This window comes from Schistocerca gregaria, chromosome 9, assembly GCF_023897955.1.
Source record: "Schistocerca gregaria isolate iqSchGreg1 chromosome 9, iqSchGreg1.2, whole genome shotgun sequence".
Classification (NCBI taxonomy): Eukaryota; Metazoa; Arthropoda; class Insecta; order Orthoptera; family Acrididae; genus Schistocerca; species Schistocerca gregaria.
The window spans coordinates 252,264,154-252,278,146 of record NC_064928.1 but is presented as its reverse complement, the minus strand read 5'-3'; positions in this window follow the sequence as shown (position 1 = coordinate 252,278,146).

Genomic DNA, 13,993 nt, shown 5'->3' with positions numbered 1-13,993 from the left:
TATCTTAGAAGCTAGATTAAGGAAGGGCAAACCTACGTTTCTAGCATTTTTAGACTTAGAGAAAGCTTTTGACAATGTTGATTGGAATACTCTCTTTCATATTCTGAAGGTGGCAGGGGTAAAATACAGGGAGCGAAAGGCTATTTACAATTTGTACAGAAACTAAATAGCAGTTATAAGAGTCGAGGGACATGAAAGGGAAGCAGCAGTTGGGAAGGGAGTGACACAGGGTTGTAGCGTATCCCCGATGTTATTCAATCTGCATATTGAGCAAGGAGTATATGAAACAAAAGAAAAATTCGGAGTAGGTATTAAAATCCGTCGAGAAGAAATAAAAACTTTGAGGTTCGCCAACGACGTTGTAATTCTGTCAGACACAGCAAAGGACTTGGAAGAGCTGTTGAACGGAATGGAGAGTGTCTTGAAAGGAGGATATAAGATGAACATCAGCAAAAGCAAAACGAGGATAATGGAATGTAGTCGTATTAAGTTGGGTGATGCTGATGGAATTAGATTAGGAAATGAGACACTTAAAGTAGTAAAGGAGTTTTGCTATTTGGGGAGCAAAATAACTGATGATGGTCGAAGTAAAGAGGATATAAAATGTAGACTGGCAATGGCAAGGAAAGCGTTTCTGAAGAAGAGAAATTTGTAAACATCGAGTATAGATTTAAGTGTTAGAAAGTCGTTTCTGAAAGTATTTGTATGGAGTGTAGCCATGTATGGAAGTGAAACATGGACGATAACTAGTTTGGACAAGAAGAGAATAGATGCTTTCGAAATGTGGTGCTACAGAAGAATGCTGAAGATTAAATGGGTAGATCACATAACTAATGAGGAAGTATTGAATAGAATTGGGGAGAAGAGAAGTTTGTGGCAGAAGTTGACAAGAAGAAGGGATAGGTTGGTAGGGCATGTTCTGAGGCTTCAAGGGATCACCAATTTAGTATTAGAGGGCAGCGTGGAGGGTAAAAATCGTAGAGGGAGACCAAGAGATGACTACACTAAGCAGATTCAGAAGGATGTCGGCTGCAGTAGGTACTGGGAGATGAAGAGGCCTGCCCAGGATAGGGTGGCATGGAGAGCTGCATCAAATCAGTCTCAGGCCTGAAGACCACAAGAACAACATGTGATGGACATCTCGGCAAAGTTTCATAAATTTCTGACGTATGGTTCGTAATGGAACACTTTCCATATCTGTCAGTGTATTTGAGAAACAAATGGGTGGTACTGTAGAGAAGCGTGGTAACTTTGTCTTTGGGGAGACGTGAAAGAAAAAGATGAAGTGTGCGTCTCAGAAATGGCCATATACAGGTAATTGGATTAAACTGGCTCTCTACGAGTTGACTTGTTTTCCTTCCATTCCTTTTCCTATTTGTTCTGTGTGTGCGTGTGTGTGCGTCGCTTAGCGGCGATGTTAGGGGCGTGGAAAATGGTACTGCGGCTGCGCTGGGCGTAGCTCGTGCGAGCATTAGGGCCAACCTCCGGCTCGTTTGGAATTCCCCGCGCATGGCTGCCGGGAGGTTGGCAAGACTGTCACGTAGCACTCATAAACAAGCAGCGGGGGGGGGGGGGGGGGGGGGGGAGACCGGGTGCCGGAACGCCGGCGAGGACTGCGACGGGAGGCGGGCGGCCGATAAAGAAGAGAGAGGAAAGAGAGTGGGCGGTGAGAAAAGTGTGGAGGAGGAGGAGAGGCGAGAGCGCCGCGGCCCAGAGCTGGCGAGTTGGGGGGAGGGAGGCAGCCGGCGCCAGGCACAGTGCGTGGTCCCGCCTAATGACCGCACACACACCGCTGTGGGAGACTGAAGTGTAGTGAAGTGACGGACGCTGCGTCACGGCGGTACGGTACTGATAGATCACCTGGTCGGCACGTAACGCTGTCCACTGTGTGCTCGGGAGTACTTACATAGCGCAGGCCAGGGATGATCGATGGTATCCACATGTACAAAATATGGATGTTGGCACTTTATATTATACACCAAGAAGAAATGCAGATGGTAAACAGGTATTCATTGGACAAATATATTATACTAGAACTGACATTTTCACGTTGTTTGGGTGCATAGATCCTGAGAAATCAGTACCCAGAACAACTACCTCTGGTCGAAATAACGGCCTAGATACGCCAGGGCATTGAGTCAAACAGAGGTTGGATGGCGTGTACAGGTACAGCTGCCCATGCAGCTTCAACACCATACCACAGTTCATCAAGAGTAGTGACTGGCGTATCGTGACGAGCCAGTTGCTCGGCCGCTATTGACCAGACGTTTTCAATTGGTGAGAGATCTGGAGACTGTGCTGGCCAGAGCAGCAGTCGAACATTTTCTGTATCCAGAAAGGCCCGTACAGGACCAGCAACATGCGGCCGTGCATTATCTTGCTGAAATGTTGCGTTCGCAGGGATCGAATGAAGGGTAGGCTATAAATGGTTCAAATGGCTCTGAAGACTATGGGACTTAACATCTATGGTCATCAGTGCCCTAAAACTTAGAACTACTTAAACCTAACTAAGCTAAGGACATCACACACATCCATGCCCTAGCCAGGATTCGAACATGCGACCGCTTAGAACCGCACGGCCATGCCGGCTAGCGAATGAAGGGTAGAGCCACGGGTCGTAACACATCTGAAATATAATGTCCACTGTTCAGAGTGCTGTTAATGGGAACAAGAGGTGACCCAGACGTGTAACCAATGACACGCCATACCATCACGCCGGGTGATACGTCCGTATGGTGATGACGAATACACGCTTCCAATGTGCGTTCACCCGCGATGTCGCCAAACACGGATGTGACCATCGTGATGCTGTAAACAGAACATGGATTCATCCGAAAAAATGACGTTTAGCCATTCGTGCACCCAGGTTTGTCGTTGAGTACACCATCGCAGGTGCTCCTGTCTGTTATGCAGCGTCAAGGGTAACCGCAGCCATGCTCTTCGAGCTGATAGTCCATGCTGCTGCAAACGTCGTCCAACTGTTCGTGCAGATGGCTGTTGTCTTGTAAACGTCTCCATCTGTTGACTCAGGGATCGAGATGTGGCTGCACGATCCGTTACAGCCATGCGGATAAGATGCCTGTTATCTCGACTGCTGGTGATACGAGGCCGTTAAGATCCAGCACGGCATTCCGTATTACCCTCCTGAACCCACCGATTCCATATTCCGCTAACAGTCATTGGATCTCGACCAATGCGAACAGCAATGTCGCGATACGATAAACCGCAATCGCGAGAGGTTACAATCCGACCTTTATCAAAGTCGGGAAAGTGATGGTACGCATTTCTGCTCCTTACACGAGACATCACAACAACGTTTCACGAGGCATCGCCGGTCAACTGCTGTTTGTGTTATAGAAATCGGTTGGAAACTTTCCTCATGCCACCACGTTGTAGGCGTCGCCACCGGCGCCAACCTTGTGTGAAAGCTCTGAAAAGCTAATCATTTGCATATCACAGGATGCTCTTCATGTCGGTTAAATTTCGTGTCTGTAGCATGTCGTCTTCGTGGTGTAGCAATTTTAATGGCCAGTAGTGAACTTTTTTGCTATGCAACTACTTCTGATACAACAAAACTACAATAAACAGCAACTAATACTATTACACTGAAGAGCCAAGGAAACTGGTACACCTGCCTAATCTCGTGTAACTCAGAGGTGCCGCAACACGACGTGCCATGGACTCGACTAATGTCTGAAGTAGAGCTGGAGGGAACTGACACCATAAATCCAGCAGGGCTGTCCATAAATCTGTAGGATTACGAGGGGGTGGAGATCTCTTCTGAACAGCATGTTTCAAGGCATCCCACATATCGTCAATAATGTTCATGTCTGTGGAGTTTGGTGGCGAGCGGAAGTGTTTAAATTCAGAAGAGTGTTTACCTGGAGCCACTCTGTAACAATTCTGGAGATGTGGGGTGTCGCGTTGTCCTGCTGGAATTGCCCAAGTCCGTCGTAATGCACAATGGGCATGAATGAATGCAGGTAATCAGACAGGATGCTTAAGTACGTGTCGTATCTAGACGTATCAGGGGTCCCATATCACTCCAGCTGCACGCGCCCCAACGCTGCGTCTACCATTACGCAGCCTCCACCATCGATGATTTGATGTTTTACCGGATTCCTGACATTCAAGGTAACCCTCGTGAAATGGTCGCAGGGGGGAATCCGCACTTCATCGCTACCTGGGAGACGCTGTGTTCCATCGCTTGTGCGCCTAGTAACGTACAAATTCATTGTATCTTGGTAACCTGGAATTGTAGCAGCAGTAACCGATCTAACAACTGCGCCAGAGGCTTGTCTTATGCAGGCGTATTCTGCCTGTTTACATATCTCTGTATTTGAATACGCATGTCTATACTAGTTTGTTTGGTACTTCACTGTATAAGCCCTACAGAGTCGGTTTACTTATTTTGATCATTTTACTCGCAGTTGGTTGTTTCCGCTACTGGATCCGCCCTCATAGTATCCCAATCAACGGTCACTTTCTGCTGGATTCCTTGGGCGGCGGACAGCACGTCAGCCGCGTTTCCATTATAGCGCACAATTCCACCCATCACCGTTCAAGTTCATACTTCCATGATGACTTGCACCTACGCAATGTAGATTCTAGGGAAATTGTTTCATTCGGTGGTCGCCGAGCTAAGTTAACTTCCTTCTATCGGCAGCTTATGTTGTGCAACCTGGATGGCAACATGCTCACTTGTGCTTCAATGTCTCGTGAAGTTCGCCTTGGCGTTCCCACATATTGTGGCTACAGTGTCGCCCGAGGTTCGCCTTGGCGGACTCGCACCTTAGTGCAGCTTAGGGATCCAACATCCTTAACACCTGACGCCAATTACCTGTCGCGTCTCCACAGACGGCGCAGTCCAGCAATGTGTGTTCTGGCGTGTCCACGCTGCCGCAGGCGCAGCTGTCATTCATCTGGGGAACAGTCAAGAGTGGGGTGCCGCAAGGTTCGGACTTGGGCCCTCTGCTGTTCTTAATACACTCCTGGAAATGGAAAAAAGAACACATTGACACCGGTGTGTCAGACCCACCATACTTGCCCCGGACACTGCGAGAGGGCTGTACAAGCAATGATCACACGCACGGCACAGCGGACACACCAGGAACCGCGGTGTTGGCCGTCGAATGGCGCTAGCTGCGCAGCATTTGTGCACCGCCGCCCTCAGTGTCTGCCAGTTTGCCGTGGCATGCGGAGCTCCATCGCAGTCTTTAACACTGGCAGCATGCCGCGACAGCATGGAAGTGAACCGTATGTGCAGTTGACGGACTTTGAGCGAGGGCGTATAGTAGGCATGCGGGAGGCCGGATGGACGTACCGCCGAATTGCTCAACACGTGGGGCGTGAGGTCTCTACAGTACATCGATGTTGTCGCCAGTGGTCGGCGGAAGGTGCACGTGCCCGTCGACCTGGGATCGGACCGCAGCGACGCACGGATGCCCGCCAAGACCGTAGGATCATACGCAGTGCCGTAGGGGACCGCACCGCCACTTCCCAGCAAATTAGGGACACTGTTGCTCCTGGGGTATCGGTGAGGACCATTCGCAACCGTCTCCATGAAGCTGGGCTACGGTCCCGCACACCGTTAGGCCGTCTTCCGCTCACGCCCCAACATCGTGCAGCCCGCCTCCAGTGGTGTCGCGACAGACGTGAATGGAGGGACGAATGGAGACGTGTCGTCTTCAGCGATGAGAGTCGCTTGTGCCTTGGTGCCAATGATGGTCGTATGCGTGTTTGGCGCCGTGCAGGTGAGCGCCACAATCAGGACTGCATACGACCGAGGCACACAGGGCCAACACCCGCCATCATGGTGTGGGGAGCGATCTCCTACACTGGCCGTACACCTCTGGTGATCGTCGATGGGACACTGAATAGGGCACGGTACATCCAAACCGTCATCGAACCCATCTTTCTACCATTCCTAGACCGGCAAGGGAACTTGCTGTTCCAACAGGACAATGCACGTCCGCATGTATCCCGTGGCACCCAACGTGCTCTAGAAGGTGTAAGTCAGCTCCCCTGGCCAGCAAGATCTCCGGATCTGTCCTCCATTGAGCATGTTTGGGACTGGATGAAGCGTCGTCTCACGCGGTCTGCACGTCCAGCACGAACGCTGGTCCAACTGAGGCGCCAGGTGGAAATGGCATGGCAAGCCGTTCCACAGGACTACATCCAGCATCTCTACGATCGTCTCCATGGGAGAATAGCAGCCTGCATTGCTGCGAAAGGTGGATATACACTGTACTAGTGCCGACATTGTGCATGCTCTGTAGCCTGTGTCTATGTGCCTGTGGTTCTGTCAGTGTGATCATGTGATGTATCTGACCCCAGGAATGTGTCAATAAAGTTTCCCCTTCCTGGGACAATGAATTCACGGTGTTCTTATTTCAATTTCCAGGAGTGTACATATTAATGACTTGCCATTCTATATTCACGAAGATGCAAAGCTGGTACTTTTTACCGATGATACAGGTATAGCTATCACACCCAACAGACAAGAACTAACCGATGAAATTGTAAACGATGTTTTTCAGAAAATCATTAAATGGTTCTCTGCAAATGGGCTCTCATTAAACTTTTACAAAAGACAGTATGTACAGTCCCACACAGTAAATGGAATGTCACCATTAATAAATATAGACTTCGATCAGAAATCTGTAGCTAAGGCAAAATATTCAAAATTTCTAGGTGTATGCATTGATGAGGGGTTTAACTGGAAAAAACACACTGAGGCTCTGCTGAAACGTTTGAGTTCAGCTACTTACGCTATCAGGGTAATTGCACGCCTATTTTCATTCTCTGCTTTCGTGTGGCATCATATTATGGCGTGACTCATCATTGAGGAAAAGCGTGTAATCAGAATAATTGCTGGAGCTTATCCAAGATCATCCTGCAGACACTTATTTAAAGAGCTGGAGATCTTCACTGTAGCCTCACAATATATATATATATATTTACTCATGAAATTTGTTATTAACAATCCGAACGAATTCGAAAGTAATAGCAGTGTACATGGCTACAACACTAGAAGAAAGGATGATCTTCACTACTCCAGGTTAAATCTAACTTTGACTCAGAAGGGGGTAAATTATGCTTCCTCAAAAATCTTTGGTCACTTTCCTAATAGCATCAAAAGTCTGACAGATAGCCATATAGCATTTAAAAGAAAATTAAAAATAATTTCTGAACGGCAACTCCTTCTACTCATTAGATGAATTTTTGGGTATAGTAAGTGGGTAATTTCCCCATCCCGCACAAAAAAAGTGTTGAGTGTCATGTAATATTTTGTGTAGTGTAATACCTTGTACAGACACCTTTTATTAACCTGACACTTTCCACATCATTACGAAGTGTCGTATTCATGATCTGTGGAACAAGTACTAATCTAATGTAATGTTATCTTTTGATACTGTATAGACACCTAGCATACGGGCCATGGCCAGTCAGTTAATGTGTCAGTTCTGTCGACGGGTTAAGAAATCTCATTTTTAATCTCTCCCTCATGCTAGGGAAAATTCGTATGTTCTCCTGCCTGTGCCTGAAGCGTCGCATTCATTTTGACGACCTTTCATTACCTTTTTCAGATTGCCCTCAGTCCCAACCACCCCTCGTACTTCCATATGACTGCCTTTCTTTAACCAGTAAAGGGCTCCCCTTTTCCTAATTTCGAAGTCTAGTGGGGCATATTCCTAGAATTACTAACAAAGAATCATACGGGGTAGTGTAGTAGGCGCCCAATAATCTTAGTAGCACTCCTCGTGGAATTCTGGTCACTAATGAGACTGTCTTCGTTATCTGCAGTCTATGAGCTGAAACGCTAGCACCATGACCTACGACTGATGATAATACAGATTAGTGGTATACATTGATTGTTTTCAAGGGAAGCCAAAATTGCCTGTTTGAAATGGTCAAAATTTTATTTATCACCTTTGTATCTTCTCTGCCGGCTTCCTCTATATTATGTGCAAAGTTATGACGTTCGTCCAGAAGTAGCCCTAAATATCTCGTTACTACCCTTTACTAGGTACCCTTTCAACGTTAGAAGGTCAGTGAAGCTACCACCAGGCGCCAAACGACTGGACGTCAACCAATCTTTACAGAACTTGTGGTTTGGAGACTTCCCTGCTCTGCAAAGTAGGACAGATGCTGATCTGTGGCATGTTTGTCGAAAGAGGACAATGGTGGTGCACCCACAAGTGATTCGGAGCACAGCGTTCATCGTACATTGTTCAGTGTGGAGCTCCGCAGCAGACCACCCCTACGTTTTCACGTGTTGGGCACGGGACGATCGGGATTCGACCGTCGATCAATGGAAACGAGTTGGCTCTTCGGCTGAATCACATTAGTGCTACACTAGGTCGGTGGTCGAGGTGAACGGCGGCTCGAAACGTGCAGCGCGACACGGACACAGGCTGGTGGGAGCACTACTGTGCTATGGAAGGAATTCTCCCCCGCTTGCATGGGACACGTAGTATACATTGAAGATACGCTGACACCAGCGAACCATCTACATCTACATCTACATCTACATGGTTACTCTGCAATTCATATTCAAGTGCCAGGCAGAGGGATCATTGAACCATTTTCATACTACTTCTGACCGGCCTGGGTGTCCGAGCGGTTCTAGGTACTACAGTCTGGAACCACGCGACCGCTACGGTCGCAGGTTCGAATCCTGCCTCGGGCATGGATGTGTGTGATGTCCTTAGGTTAGTTAGGTTTAAGTAGTTCTAAGTTCTAGGGGACTGATGACCTCAGAAGTTAAGTCCCATAGTGCTCAGAGCCATTTGAACAACACTGCTTCTCTACCATTCTACTCTCGAATGTCGCGTGGGAAAAAGGAACACCTAAATCTTTCCGTTCGAGCTCTCATTTCTCTTATTTTATTATGATGATCATTTCTCCTTACGTATGTTGGTATCAACAAAATATTTACCCATTCGGAAGAGAAAGTTGGTGATTGAAATTTCGTAAATAGATCTCGCCGCAAAGAAAACCGCCTTTGTTTCAGTGACTGCCACCCCAACTCGTATATCGAATCAGTGACACACTCACCCCTATTGCGCGATAACACGAAACGAGCTGCCCTTCTTTACACTTTTTCGATGTCCTCCGTCAATCCTACCTGGTAAGGATCCCATACCGCACAGGAATTTTCCAGCAGAGGACGGACAAGTATAATGTAGGCTGCTCTTTAGTGGGTTTGTCGCATCTTCTAACTGTTCTGCCAACAAAGCGCAGTCTTTGTTTCGCTTTCCGCACAGTGTTATCTATGGGGTCTTTCCAATTTAAGTTGCTCGTAATTGTAATTCCTAGGTATTTAGTCGAATTGACAGCCCTTAGAGCCGGCCGGGGTGGCCGTGCGGTTCTAGGTGCTACAGTCTGGAACCGCGAGCTATTTTTTCCGAATGTGCCATAATAATATTGATTTAAATAGGCGATTTCTTGGTGTTTGAGTTAAAAGTGTGGAAGTAACTTTGTTCATTTTGAACAACAATGAAGTTGAACTTCAAACGGTAAATTTGATTAGGAAAAGCTGGCTAGGATCACTTCAACCGTACTTGAGTGTAATACTGTGTCGAAGCGAGCATGATTTTTAACCTTATATTTTGTGGAAGTTGCTTTTGTCCTTGTGTGTCGATTTTGTGGCACGTCATTGGTAATCAATGACCCTTCTGGTCCACCACGACACGTCAATAGGCTTTATTTTAACAGTTTGCTTGTTTAGTGAGCTATAATTTCTCCAAGAATATCTGTTCTTTCGTGCGCTTATTACAAAGCAGCACAACAGTTTGATTCGGAGTGAAACACGTACTCTAGTTCGGCCGTTTGCAAGCAACAGACGCAGTTAATATGTTGAATAATTATCGCACAACCTCGTGCATTGGTCCAGAATAGTGCATGCGTGGAATCGCAATGCGAATATCACTGAGATATTTTTATGATATCAATGCAAAGGAGATGATAGTATAATTGTCTCCCACTCCCGTTTTCTGTGTTTCTTCTTGCTGCAGTTGAATTGTGCTCTGTTTCATTCTCACGTAATTCTTACTTAAATATTTCTAGTCAGGCACCAGTTATATGTAGTTAGGATGTGCAACCAAACACTTATATACAATAAATAATCTACCTGAAATATAAATCCTCTGGTGTTGATCTTACCCACTTACTCCGACTTCCAATTCTGAATTAATCAAGTTGCATCATGCACGACATGGAGTGCTATTTATCTGACTACCAAAAAAAATTTGCATACTTGTAATACAGTTACTAAAGTAATTAAACTAATAATTTCCCACCTCCATTTTTTTTTCAATGGATAGGAAGGGATTGGGCTGGTGGCGAACCTGAACTTGTAAATTTTTATCTTTAATTGTGAGAGAGAAACAGCTAGAAATGCGAGATAACGTGTATGGCTCGATGAGAAACGTCGTAAACATAGTAATACGTTACAACATATCTCTGTACTTGAATACGCACGCTTATACCAGTTTCTGTGGTGCTTCAGGGTGGCTTCCCCGTACGTAGACATTCGAGCTCACAGGGAAACTTACCAACTCTCCGTCAGCGACTGGGATAGAGAAGGAAGGAAGTGACAGTGGCATACGATGTACCCTCCGCCACACACCGTAACGTGGCTTGTGGAGTGTAGATCTGTTCTTAGATACAGACTGCGCGAATGGCCGCTTGTTTCACGGGGGAGCAGGTCAAAGAAACGAATGTAAGAATAGTGCAAAATTTAAAAGAACGTAAAATATCCGAGATTGGTGATGTTTTACAGAAGCTTGAAACGCGGATTTCAAAGCGAGATTCTATTAATACACTCCTGGAAATGGAAAAAAGAACACATTGACACCGGTGTGTCAGACCCACCATACTTGCTCCGGACACTGCGAGGGGGCTGTACAAGCAATGATCACACGCACGGCACAGCGGACACACCAGGAACCGCGGTGTTGGCCGTCAAATGGCGCTAGCTGCGCAGCATTTGTGCACCGCCGCCGTCAGTGTCAGCCAGTTTGCCGTGGCATACGGAGCTCCATCGCAGTCTTTAACACTGGTAGCATGCCGCGACAGCGTGGACGTGAACCGTATGTGCAGTTGACGGACTTTGAGCGAGGGCGTACAGTGGGCATGTGGGAGGCCGGGTGGACGTACCGCCGATTTGCTCAACACGTGGGGCGTGAGGTCTCCACAGTACATCGATGTTGTCGCCAGTGGTCGGCGGAAGGTGCACGTGCCCGTCGACCTGGGACCGGACCGCAGCGACGCACGGATGCACGCCAAGACCGTAGGATCCTACGCAGCGCCGTAGGGGACCGCACCGCCACTTCCCAGCAAATTAGGGACACTGTTGCTCCTGGGGTATCGGCGAGGACCTTTCGAAACCGTCTCCATGAAGCTGGGCTACGGTCCCGCACACCGTTAGGCCGTCTTCCGCTCACGCCCCAACATCGTGCAGCCCGCCTCCAGTGGTGTCGCGACAAGTGTGAATGGAGGGACGAATGGAGACGCGTCGTCTTCAGCGATGAGAGTCGCTTCTGCCTTGGTGCCAATGATGGTCGTATGCGTGTTTGGCGCCGTGCAGGTGAGCGCCACAATGAGGACTGCATACGACCGAGGCACACAGGGCCAACACCCGGCATCATGGTGTGGGGAGCGATCTCCTACACTGGCCGTACACCTCTGGTGATCGTCGAGGGGACACTGAATAGTGCACGGTACATCCAAACCGTCATCGAACCCATCGTTCTACCATTCCTAGACCGGCAAGGGAACTTGCTGTTCCAACAGGACAATGCACGTCCGCATGTATCCCGTGCCATCCAACGTGCTCTAGAAGGTGTAAGTCAACTACCCTGGCCAGCAAGATCTCCGGATCTGTCCCCCATTGAGCATGTTTGGGACTGGATGAAGCGTCGTCTCACGCGGTCTGCACGTCCAGCACGAACGCTGGTCCAACTGAGGCGCCAGGTGGAAATGGCATGGCAAGCCGTTCCACTGGACTACATCCAGCATCTCTACGACCGTCTCCATGGGAGAATAGCAGCCTGCATTGCTGCGAAAGGTGGATGTACACTGTACTAGTGCCGACATTGTGCATGCTCTGTTGCCTGTGTCTATGTGCCTGTGGTTCTGTCAGTGTGATCATGTGATGTATCTGACCCCAGGAATGTGTCAATAAAGTTTCCCCTTCCTGGGACAATGAATTCACGGTGTTCTTATTTCAATTTCCAGGAGTGTAGTTTTCATAGCGAAATTCTGTCCCAAAATGTGGCAGAACATACAAAGAGATTCTGGTCGTATGTAAAGTAAACGAGTGGCATGACACACGCAGGCAGTCACTATGCCATAGCAATGGTAATGTTACTGACGACAAAGCCACAAAAGTTGGGTTACTAAATACGATTTTCCGAAATTTCGTCACGAAATCGAATCAAGAACTGCTGCTAAACTGAGTAACTTAAAAATAGAAACCCTCGTTGTAGTGCAGCAATTCAAATTACTCAATAAAAGCAACTCTTCCGGTCCCGATAGTTCAAATGGCTCTGAGTACTAAGGAACTTAACTTCTACGGTCGTCAGTCTCCTAGAACTTAGTGTTACCTAAACCTAACTAACCTAAGGACATCACACAAATCCATGCCCGAGGCAGGATTCGAACCTGCGACCGTAGCGGTCGTGCGGTTCCAGACTGTAGTGCCTAGAGCCTCTCGGTCCCAAACGTACAGGATACCAATTAGATTCCTTACAGAATATGCTGAAACAATAGCTCCATTCCTAGCAATCATGTACAACTGCTCGGTTGTCGAAAGACCAGTGCCTACAGACTGGAAAGTAGCACGGGTCACACCAATATGCAAAAGAGGAAACAGAAATTCCAGAACCTTATCATTGACGCCAATATCCTGCAGGATCCCAGAACATTACTGTGCTCGAAGGTTATGAATCACCTCGACGAAACCAATCCATTGACAGACAGCACGGATACAGAAAACATCGTTGTTGTGCAACACAACTACCCTTTTGTTCATAGGACGTAATGAGTGTCACCGACAGAGGATCTCAAATTGATTCCATATTTTTAGATTCCGAGAAGGCTTTTGTCATTGTCCCTTACATGTGGTTTCTAATCATACTATGTGCGTATGGAGTATCGCCTCAGTTGTGCCATTCCATTCGTTATTGACCGTGAAGAATGTCACAGTTCATAGTATTTGACGGAAAGTCATCGAGTAAAACTGAAGTGACACCTTGCGTTCCCCGTGGAAGTGTTACAGACCCTTTGCTATTCCAAATCAATATTAAGATTTGGAAGACAATCTGAGCAGCTATCATAATTGTTTGCAGATGTCGGCGTCATTTACATATAAAAAGTCGTCAGAAGACCAAAACCAATTACAAAATATATTGGCCGTATGTCTAGGGTGCAAAAAGTGATAACTGATTTTAAATAATGAAAAGTGTGAGGTCATCATCATGCGTTCTAATAGGAATCAGATAACTTTGGGTGACATTGTAAATCACACAAATCCAAGCACTGTCAATAGAAATAAATAACTAGCGATTACAATTATGAACAACTTAAACTGGAACTGTCACATAGATAATGTTGTTGGGAAGGCGAACCTTCTAAGAGTTCTGTGACTTTTTTGGCAAGAACACTTAGAAGATAGAACGAATCTACTAGAGAGACAGCCTACGCTACGCTTGTCCGTCCTCTGCTAGAGTACATCTGTGCAGTATGGGATCCTCTTTCTCCACATCCACCACTGCTGGCGGCTCACCTCCAACTGAACAACAGTAAGCGCTGTTCGCATCCAACAGCCCAACACTACTATAGCGAATATTCCAACAATGCCAACCAACCATAGACTGCACACAGCACAGTCAGTGATTTTCATATAGAGCGCTACGTGGCGTTACCAACATAAAAACCTGAAGAGCCTACTTACAATAGGAAGCCGCTTTCTGTCACAACGTTATGT